At 46.7% G+C, this 11507-nt stretch overlaps 1 protein-coding gene across 1 annotated transcript in view; it reads right to left on the reverse strand.

Moving 5' to 3' along the window:
- The window catches only part of TNFAIP8L3 (TNF alpha induced protein 8 like 3), a 162905-nt gene that overhangs the window by 110232 nt on the left and 41166 nt on the right, over positions 1-11507 (reverse strand). The gene's annotated exons all lie outside the window — the stretch shown is intronic.

Genomic DNA, 11507 nt, shown 5'->3' on the forward strand with positions numbered 1-11507 from the left:
AGTCACATATATATGAAGTACAGTGATAGTGTTGGTTACTGTACTTGTCATTTAGTATTAAAATAAAGGATTTATTATTAAAAAAAATTGGCGTGGGGTTCCCCTTAATTTTAGGCTCTAGCGGAGGTTAAGCAGACGGCTGGGGCAGATGTTTGAAGCCTGGGAAGGGGGTAATACCCACGGAGCTTCCCTGGCTACTAATATCAGCCCCCAGCTGAATACATAGCCTTTACTAGCTATTAAAATGGGGGACCCCCCCAAAAAAATGACGTGGGGTCCCCCCTAATTTAATAGCTAGCAAAGGCTAGGCAGACAGCTGGGGGCTGATATTAATAGCCCAGGAAGGGAGCCATGAATATTGGCCCCCTCCCAGGCTAGAAACACCAGCCGTCAGCCGCCCCAGAAATGGCGCATTCATAGGATGCGCCAATTCTGGCACTTAGCCTCGCTCTTCCACGCTGCCCTGGTGCGGTGGCAGGGGGTAATAGGGTTGGGGTTGATGTCAGCTTATAATGCCAGCTGACATCAAGCCCAGGTTAGTAATGGAGAGGCGTCTATAAGACACCCCCATTACTAACCCCATAGTCAAAGTTAAAAAAAACACAAACACCCAGAATAAAGTCCTTTAATTGAAATAAACACACAATCCTTTATTGTTCTAAATTAAACCATACTTACCATCACGCCCATTCCAGCTGAAGCCAACGATCTCCTGAAATAAAAGAAAAATAATAAAGCAACATCATCCTTACCTTTCCATGGTTCCCATGACAGCTTCAGCTCTGCTACATCGAGATGACAGGCTGGACCGCAGCAGAACGCTGCCATCCAGCCTGTCATCCCGCAGACACTGAGAAGCGCAGGCTTGCTTGCGCTCCACAGTGTCTCTCTGTGAGGGCATCCAGATGAGCCGAGTTAATGTCCAATGAACTCGGCTCACCTCATGCACGTCACTGACAGCGTGGGAAAATTCTCCTGCACTCAGCGCTTCAGCGTGGGAGAATTCTCACACTGAAGCGCTGAGTGCAGGAGAATTCTCCCACGCTGTCAGTGACATGCAGGAGGTGAGCTGAGTTCATTGGACATGAGCTCACCTTATGCATGTCACTGACAGCGTGGGAAAATTCTCCTGCACTCAGTGCTTCAGCGGGAGAATTCTCACGCTGAAGCGCTGAGTGCAGGAGAATTCTCCCACGCTGTCAGTGACGTGCAGGAGGTGAGCTGAGTTCATTGGACATGAGCTCACCTTATGCACGTCACTGACAGCGTGGGAGAATTCTCCTGCACTCACCGCTTCAGCTTGAGAATTTTCCCACGCTGTCAGTGACGTGCATGAGGTGAGCCGAGTTCATTGGACATGAACTCGGCTCATCTGGATGTCGTCACAGAGAGACGCTGAGCAGCGCAAGCAAGCCTGCGCTTCTCAGGTGTCTGCGGGATGAGAGGCTGGATGGCAGCGTTCTGCTGCGGTCCAGCCTGTCATCTCGATGTAGCAGAGCTGAAGCTGTCCTGGGAACCATGGAAAGGTAAGGATGAGGTTGCTTTATTATTTTTCTTTTATTGCAGGAGATCGTTGGCTTCAGCTGGAATGGGCGTGACGGTAAGTATGGTTTAATTTAGAACAATAAAGGATTGTGTCTTTATTTCAATTAAAGGACTTTATTCTGGGTGTTTGTGTTTTTTTTAACTTTGACTATGGGGTTAGTAATGGGGGTGTCTTATAGACGCCTCTCCATTACTAACCTGGGCTTGATGTCAGCTGGCATTATAAGCCGACATCAACCCCAACCCTATTACCCCCTGCCACCACACCAGGGCAGCGTGGAAGAGCGAGGCTAAGTGCCAGAATTGGCGCATCCTATGAATGCGCCATTTCTGGGGCGGCTGACGGCTGGTGTTTCTAGCCTGGGAGGGGGCCAATATTCATGGCTCCCTTCCTGGGCTATTAATATCAGCCCCCAGCTGTCTGCCTAGCCTTTGCTAGCTATTAAATTAGGGGGGACCCCACGTCGTTTTTTTTGGGGGGTCCCCCATTTTAATAGCTAGTAAAGGCTATGTATTCAGCTGGGGGCTGATATTAGTAGCCTGGGAAGCTCCGTGGGTATTACCCCCTTCCCAGGCTTCAAACATCTGCCCCAGCCGTCTGCTTAACCTCCGCTAGAGCCTAAAATTAAGGGGAACCCCACGCCAATTTTTTAAATAAATCCTTTATTTTAATACTAAATGACAAGTACAGTAACCAACACTATCACTGTACTTCATATATATGTGACTGACATGTTTCTATCTATCTAATCTATGTGTGAAGCTCTATTCTGTCTGTTATAAATTGTCGGGTACCGCTGCTGAATTGCCGGCCGGCTTTTTTAAAGAGACGGTGCATGAAAACACTATTATTTTTTTTGATAAATCCTTTACGCTAAATGACAAGTACAGTAAGCAGCACTTTCACTGTACTTCGTATATATGTGGCTGACATGTTTATATCTATCTAATCTATGTGTGAAGCTCTATTCTTTCGGTTCTAAATTGTCGGGTACCGGTGTATGCCGCTGCTGAATTGCCGGCTTTTCAGGTTTCACTGTTGGCACTGTTCCCATCGATTTGGGCAATCACTGTAATGCCACAACCACCATGGCTGTGGCATTACAGTGAGTGGCAGACAATCCCTGCATGATTGGTGCTCTAAATAGCGCCAGACATGCAGGACACGCTTTTGGTGCACGAACAGTTATCGAACATAACCTCGAACAGCCGAATTTTTTGCAAATCGTTCGGGTTCGTCGAACAACTCGAACACCGCCCAAAACAGCTCGAATTTGAGATTGGCGAACAGTTCTAGTCGAACACCGCTCATCTCTACTCTGCAGTAAGGTGGAGATTAAATTGGGGGAGAACCCTCTATCCCTCAAGAGCGCCCTCTCAAACTCCAAGCTGTCAGGTGCAAGTTTGCTACCTGTGGATGAAGGACTGGTCCCTGGGACAGTAGATCCGGAACTTCCGGAAGGACCCAGGGGTCGGAGGCGGACATTATCCTTAGCCAGGAAAACCAAGGCCTCCTTGGCCAGAAGGGGGCGATCAAGATCACGTTTGCCTCGTCTTCCCTGATCTTCATCAGAACTGCCGGAATGAGAGCAATCGGAGGAAAGGCATTCGCTAGCTGGTGGTTCCATATGATCGAGAAGGCATCTTGCGCCGCTGGGTTCCCCCTGGGGTCGATCGAGCAGAACGTGTCCACTTTCTTGTTTTTCCAGTTGGCGAATAGGTCTATGGAGGGGGGCCCCCAAACCCTCGTGATTTTGTCGAACACTCGCTGGTTCAGCTCCCACTCGCCCTGTCTCAGCTGGGTCCAGCTCAGGAAGTCCGCAGTGACGTTCTCTGTCCCTTTTATGTGGAGTGCCGATAGAGATTCTAAATTGTTCTCTGCTACCCGGAGGATGGAACTTGACACTCTTAGAAGAGAATGAGAGCGGGTACCACCCTGGTGATTTAAGTATGCCACCACTACCCTGTTGTCCGAAAACACTCTCACGTGGTGGCCTCTTAGCGTGTCTAGAAATTCTAAGAGGCCATACTTCACCGCCAGGAGTTCCTTCATGTTGGAGGATACCTCTTCTAAATCCTTCGACCAGACCCCCTGAGCCACTTGGTCATTTAGATGAGCCCCCCACCCCCTGGGGCTTGCATCCGTCGTTACCATCAGAGATACTGGTATAGTCCATGGGACGCCTCTGCCTAGATTGTCCCCCTCTGTCCACCATGTCAGGGAAAGCAAAGTTTTTGATGATAATGTCAGCCGACCTTCTAAGTGCCCTCTTAGTGACCTTTCTGCCCCCAAGATCTCCCACTGTAAGCCCCTGGTGTGTAACTGAGCCCAGCGGACCCCCAGGATGCAGGCCGTCATGGACCCTAGGAGGGACATTGCTCCCCTCAGAGTCATATCGGGATGGTTCTTCATGTAGGACACTTGGGCTATCATGCTTTGGATTTTCTCCGCCGGGAGACGGCATTCCTGACTCCTTGAATCTAACAGGATACCCAAGTACTCTTGTTCTTGAACTGGTTCCAGCCTGGATTTTTTTAGATTTAACAGCCAGCCCAAACTCGTCAAGGAACCCATGACTTTTGCTAGATGGTCCTTGCAATGGCTGAACGAGTTGCCTATAATAAGTAGATCGTCTAAGTACGGGACTATTAGAATGTTCCTCTCCCTCAGATGGGCCATAACCTCTGCCACCACCTTTGTGAAGATTCTTGGGGCTATTGCTAACCCGGAGGGGAGAGCCGTATATTGGTAGTGCCTTATTGTGCCCCTTATCGGTATTGCTACCCTCAGGAATTTTTGGAAGTCTCTGTGTATGGGGACATGATAATATGAGTCCTTCAGATCCAGGACAGCCATAAAACAGCCCGGGAACAACAATTTCACAGATGTTTTTATTGATTCCATCTTGAATGAATGAACTTTCAGAACTCTGTTCAATTTCTTTAGATTTACAATAGTCCTGAATGTTCCATCCGGTTTCTTCCTGAGGAATAGAGGGGAGTAGAACCCAATGCCTACCTCCTGAGCTGGGACTTCCTGAAGGACTGCCTTGTCCACTAGGCCTAGAACCTCTTGTTCTAGATCCAACTGCTCTACCTCTGAAGACCTCAGGGGGGTTACTACAAAATTTGGACGGGGAGTGGAGAGGAATTGGAATCTTAGCCCCGATTTTACCAGGTCTAAAATCCAGCGCTCGTTTGATATTTTTTCCCAGGCCGGGATGAAATGGAGAAGCCTCCCCCCCACCTGGGGCTGACTTTCATTGGGCGGGTTTCCTACTGTCACCAGGGGGCCTGTTAAACATGAACCCCTTGGCCTTTCTCTGCCGCTTGTCCTCCCACCTGTCCTGGTCTTTGGGGGGGGGGGGGGGGGGTCTCCTTCGCATGAATTTTCTACTCCGAAAAGATCTCCTAAAAAGTACCAGAGAGGACCGGGAAGCGTTTTTTGTTATCCCCGGCCTTGTCTAGGATATCATCAAGAGTGGACCCGAATAAGAATTCCCCGTCACACGGGATGGAGCACAGCCTAGACTTCGTTTGTAGGTCGCCTGGCAGGCATTTGAGCCAGAGGGCCCGCCTAGCTACGTTTGAAAAACTCCCAGCCCTAGCAGCCAGCCTGACAGTCGGCCGAGGCATCAGCCAGAAAAGCCGCTGCGCCCTTCATCACTGGGATGGAGTCTATTATATCATCCCTTGAGGCTTTATCCTTCAACTGTGCTTCTAGTTGGTCTAGCCAGACCATCAAAGATCTGGCCGTGCATGTGGCTGCTACCGCGGGTTTTAACCCCCCCCCCCCCCTGCCGCCTCCCAAGCTCCTTTCAAAAAGGAGTCAGCTTTCTTATCCATAGGGTCTTTCAGCACCCCCATGTCTTCAAATGGCAGGGAAAACTTCCTAGAGGTCTTGGCTATCGCAACATCAATTTTAGGCGCCTTCCCCCAGAAGGAGCACACAGGGTCCTCATAGGGGTATTTTCTTTTGGGTGCCAACAACCCTTTCCTCTCTGGTTTTATCCATTCCCTCTTAGAGAATGTACTTGATCATTAAGAGGGAAGGATCTCTTTCTTCTGTCCTAGGCCACTAAACATTATGTCATGGATAGATTTTTTAGGGTGAGGATCCACGAACCCCATAGTAGCCCTAACTGCCTTAATCAAGGTATCGGTTCCATCTATAGGGAAACAACTATGACCCCCGTCCCCTGAAGACGATGAATCGGAGACTACTCCCTCCTCATCTGAACCACTGGACTCCTGCACCGGGGATAGGTGTCTAGTTCTTCCTTGTTTCTTCCCCCCCCTTCTGCAGGGACTTAAAGGTGTCCTCCACCTGAGATTTAATCAGGGATCTGAGTTCGGTGGCAAACTTAGGGGTCTCCTCACAAATAGTTTGCTCAATGCATGAGTTGCACAGTCTCTTTTGCCAAGCAGTGGGCAGATCCGCCACGCAAAGCACGCAGACCCTGTGCTTGGATTTGCTCGTACTCTTCCTTCCCTGAGAAGAAAGGAGAGAGGGTCTCAAGTTACAAGTGAGCTTTCATGAAGATCACTTACCGACCCGTAGTAAGAGGGAATACCGAATTTGAAGAGGAACCCGATCCAGTAGCTGGGTCCTTCCTCGAGGCTGATGCCGCATTGGAGTCCTTGCCACGTAGTGAAGACCTGCCAGAACGCCCGCTTCCTCCATCCCCTTGCTGTGAAGGCCCGCTGGAGGATCCTTTAATACGCTTCCTCTGAGGCGATGGTGAGTGGGGATGCAGGGACTGTACCTCCTGGGGCTCCTGCTCGCTCATAGCTGTAGAGTGCCAGAGAATGACAGGAAGCACTCCCCTGTGTTTCCCTGGCCATTTAAACTCAATAGGGGTCCACCTCCCCCCTCTGGCCTAGTACCTGTGTTACAGGTGTGTCTCCCCCCTCCCCCCGTTAGGCCACCGCTGTGTACCAATAGGGAGGGAAGGGGGGCGCTCCCCCCGTGCGGTCAGTTTCCCGCGCCGCTCCCAGAGGGACCCGCGGCCGCGTCACTTCCGGCGCGCGCGCCCCGCATCGCCCTCGTCAGAGGGGAGCACCGGCGCACGCGCCCCACGTCACTTCCGGTGTGCCGCACCTTTGCGTCAGAGGGGAGCGCTGGCGTGGGGGTCAGCGGGCCTCTAGGGTGGCAGGGAGACGCGGCACAGCAAGGAACTGGATCGCTGCGGTCTCCGGTGGCGTCGAGGCCCAGGTAAATGGCGGGGCTTCCGGGGCTCGGGTTAGTGAGTAGGCCTGAAGCCCCGGGGCCCGGGTTGGAGACTTGCCTGGGCTTCGTGAAGCGCGCGCGCCAGACGATTGCTGAGAGAAGTCGGAGCATTTGGGCTCGCGCGCGCTTCACGAAGCCCAGGCAAGTCTCCGACCCAGGCCCCAGGGCTTCAGGCCTACTCACTAACCCGAGCCCCGGAAGCCCCGCCATTTACCTGGGCCCCGACGCCACCGGAGACCGCAGTGATCCAGTTCCTTGCTGTGCCGCGTCTCCCTGCCACCCTAGAGGCCCGCTGACCCCAGCGGTGGCGCTACAGGACACTGCACCAGCCGAGGCAGGGAACCCCCGCTGCCGAAACTGGTCTGGCCGGGCCTGGTAAGTCTCATATCCTATCTGCATTCCATTCCAGGAACTTTCATCCGTAGGTCCCTGTCAAGGACAGGAAACCAACTGATGTGGGAGAGAGGTGCCGCCCTTTTTATCTGTAGGTTTCCTGTCCTTGAAGGGCGGATCCTCGCTCTCCGTGGTGCCGTCATGGGGAAAGAGAAAGGATAACAATGTTTTGAACTTTTGATTTTCAGGCTCCATATCTCACCATCTAGGTTCTGATGGGTGCAAATGAGTCTGGAAGAAACAAGGGAAAATGGGTCTAACAGATCAAGAAGTTGAAGGAGCTGTCAAATTTGGTGGAAGAAGCCTGATGAAATGAGGTTGTTTCACAGCCAAAGGCGTTGGATTCTTGACCATGATTGATGGTGGTCTGAATGCGGAGATATGAGAGTATCATACAAGATGAGTCACTTCATACACTCGAGTATTATGGGTATGAAAAGGATGACAGTGTTCCAGCAGGACATCAACTCAAAGCATACATCAATATTGGCGAAGAAATGGTTCAATGACAATGAAGTAGAGGTGTTGTATTGGCCCCCAAAGTCTCCAGACCTCAACCCAACTGAACACTTGAGGGTAGAGTTGAAGAAAAAGTTGTATACATACCCAAGTGAGTCGACCAGTATGCACCAACATTTGGAACGTGTAGAAGAGACCTGGGATCAGATTTGGGTTAACGCACGCTTGAATCTGATTGAGAGCAAGCCCAGAAGGATTCAGGCAGCGTTGAAAGCCACAGGTGGATTAAATAAATGGACTAAATAAAACTTAAAATTTAGATTTTTAGGAGTAGAACAGTAACAACGCAATGACATGACAAGAATCAGCATAACTAATCAAATGCTAAATAGTTGCAAGTCAAATTTATGTAGGAGATAGCCAAGATGATTGTCTATAAAAATGATGGTAGTCTCACATTCTAAGCAGTAGAGGATGGTGAGATATCGAGCCTGTAGGCAAATGTTCAAAACATTGTTACTCTTTTGGTCACCAGTGTATTAAGTCTTAAATGGAAGCCATCATAAGAAACTGACCTATTGTTTAATTCAGGTTTGGGTTATGTTTTATGGCTTGTAAGAGTTTACATTTCATTCTGAAGACATTTGGCCTTTCTACCACATTCTAATCTCTTGGTCACAGACCGAGGTAACAGGGCCATTGCTGTTTATTTTACAGTCATACACACATTATTAATGAATTAAGGAGAGTTAAAGCCTGCAGGGAAGCACGGTTTTTCACAAAGACCTTTGACATGGATCTAAAGACATTGTTCTGTCTCTGCTCACAGTGGGAACTACGATGCAAATTTAGCAACAGTTATAAGATGCAACATCCCGTGTTACGATGTAACACGGGACATAACCTCTTCAGATGTATAGTTCTTGCTAATGCACTGAGCACACTTGAATATACACTGTAAACGTACATTGCAGATTGTGGGAGAAGATTTTTAATGGGTCTCGAGATATGCTCAGGCTCAGAAAGCAGCAAAGCTGTAAGTCACATCTATGAATATCTCAAAGTGGCTAAAGTCATTGTATAGTGGTCTGATGAAACTCTACATGGACCCCAACATATCTGTAATCGGGAAGCCACCAGCCACAAATTGTTGGCCAATACTGATTAACAATTTTGCCAATCCTTATATCAGAGGAAGGACCTTTTTTTATTTAAAACATGATGCCCAACTTGATCATTTTTAATAAGTCTTAAAAAAAATATGGGATTTTAATGAAATCATCTTTTTATATAATGTCTGGCCATATTATATAATATATATATATATATATATATATATATATATATATATATATATATATATATATATATATATATATATATATATATATATATATATACACACATACATACATACACACACACACACACACACACACACTCGGTATGCTAAAAAGGACTTGTTCACTCAACTATTAAAGTGGGAATTTACTGTTGCAAACCAACTTGTTAAAGAACAAAGCTTAACTGTCCATGTTGAGTGTCATGGATGCAATGTACCACTAAACTCAACATTCTTTCTTGAAAGTTTCATCCTTCTGATAAACTGTAGAAAGACCATCAAAGCAAACATCTCAACTTAACATTCTTGTTATTTTTCTACAAACTACACATGTTGATGACCAGAAACAGGCTTACAGAACTTTGAACCCAATTTTACTTGTACAAACAAGATAAGACATTACAGAGTAACACAATTCAACAACTACCAAGAGGAGTAAGGACCTTTATGTGGTGTATGGTCCCAGCAATCAATATAATAGGGACATTCACATAACGCTGTATGAACCAATCACCAGCCTGTATTTATACAAGTACAGCTACAGAGTGCTACTGAGTTCATGGAGGTTGTGAGAACAGATGATAGATGGGTACTGATTCTTAGGAAATTTTAGGAGGGAGGAACAGGTAATAGTTAAATTAGTGAGGTGATCAGACAATATAAAGAAATGTGTTTTTAGAGCACGCTTAAAACAGAGGCTACTGGGAATTAACCAAATTGACTGAGGTAATGCATTCAAGAGAACTGGTGCAGCATGTGAGAAGTTTAGAAGACCAGAGTGGGAAGTTTGTGTTATAGAGGATGTCAGCCTTAAGTCTATTGTATTCGATAGCAGATTGGCAACCAGTGCAATGACTGGCAGTCGAGGCAACAGTGTAGCTGTTGGACAGAAATATGACCTTGGCTGCTGCATTTAGGGTACATTGGAGAAGAGATAGTTTAGTAACAGGCAACTGGTTAGTAGAGAGTTGTAGTAGTCCAAACTAGAATAAATCAGAGCAACAGTGAGAATTTTTTGCAGTTTTAAAAGGTAAGAAAAGGTCACATTTTTGAGATGTTCTTGAGCTGCAGGTGACATGAGCAAGTATTCGGATATAAGGAGAGAAAGAAAGATCAGAGTCAAATATAACCCATAGACAATGAGCGTACAATGTGGGAGTTATGGTAAAACCATTCATGAAAATGGTAATGTTGGATTTAAGTAGGTTAGTAGAGGGAGCAGCTTGTTGGGCAAGAAGCAGCAAGAAACAGGACTTCTTCGACTAAATCAAGTTAATTTTCGGTCTTTCAATAAGTGCAAGAGGGAAGAGGATTCATGTCATCAGGGGATTTGGAGAAAATTTTCTATTGGATATAGTGAATTTTTTCTTTGAAATGAATAGATTGACAGCGCTGAGGTTGATGGGGGCTTCCACGTTAAGACTGAGGGAGTCAAAAGTGTTAAAGAGTCATGTTGAATTGTGGGACAGTAAGATGATGAGGGTGGTGAAGTTGTCTTATTTAATCCCATCACGACATTTGATGCAATTTTACATCATGGTCAGGGGCTCCCTCTCTTCAGATTCACACTCCCCCGATGTCATTGAGAGGCCCCTATGGTTGCTAAGGCAACCCTGAAAACGTCATCTTGTCCCGCAAAAAACAAGCCACCATACAGCTCTGTCAGTGGAGAAATAAAGTTATAGCGCTTAGAATTGCAAAAAATTCTTTCTATAAAATAATTTTTATTGTGTAAAAGCGCCAAAACATAAATGTGGTATCGCTGTGATTATGCTGACAGGAAGAATAAAGCTGCCTTATCACTTTTACCACACAGCACAGTGAACAACAACAGCAAAAAAATCCTTAATTGCTGGCTTTTGTTCATTCTGTCTCTTAAAAATCAGAATAGAAAGCAATCAATGTTATGTGCCCAATCATACCAATAAAAATGTCAGCTCGTCCTGCAAAAAAGAAGCCTTCACATGATTCTGTCAGCAGAAATATAGAAAAATTATAGCTCTCAAAATAAAGCGATGCAAAACTTGTTTTTTGCAAAAACAAAACAAAAAAAAACCAAAACCTCTCTTTTAGTGCGCACTAGCAGCCAAACATAAGAAAACAGATATAAATCTGGTATCACTTTAATTGCACCAACCTGAAGAATAAATTCGTTTAATCACTTATACCACACGAACGGCGTCAAAAAGAAATAAAACCAGTTCTTGACTTGCTGTTGATTTGTTCATTCTGCCTCCCAAAGATCGCAGTAAGGCTCAGCTCACATTTATCCTGCGCTCTGCACGGAGCAATTACACTTGGGTTTCTGTGTAAATCTCTGGAATACGTGATTCAGACAGAACCCCGGGGGAAGATTCCCTATAATGATGAGGCAAATGGAGGCAGTGTGGAAGAGTGCATAAAAGTGTTTTGTGCACTTCTGAAAATAAGGACACTGCTGAACAGAAGCCAGACGGAGTACACATTAACTCTGCTGCCTCATTATAGTGAATGGATCCCTCAGGGGTTTCATCTGAATCAAGTCATTCCGAAATTCAG

This window comes from Phyllobates terribilis, unplaced genomic scaffold (assembly GCF_046119375.1).
Source record: "Phyllobates terribilis strain yellow unplaced genomic scaffold, ASM4611937v1 Scaffold_11__3_contigs__length_659146591, whole genome shotgun sequence".
In the NCBI taxonomy this organism is placed as follows: Eukaryota; Metazoa; Chordata; class Amphibia; order Anura; family Dendrobatidae; genus Phyllobates; species Phyllobates terribilis.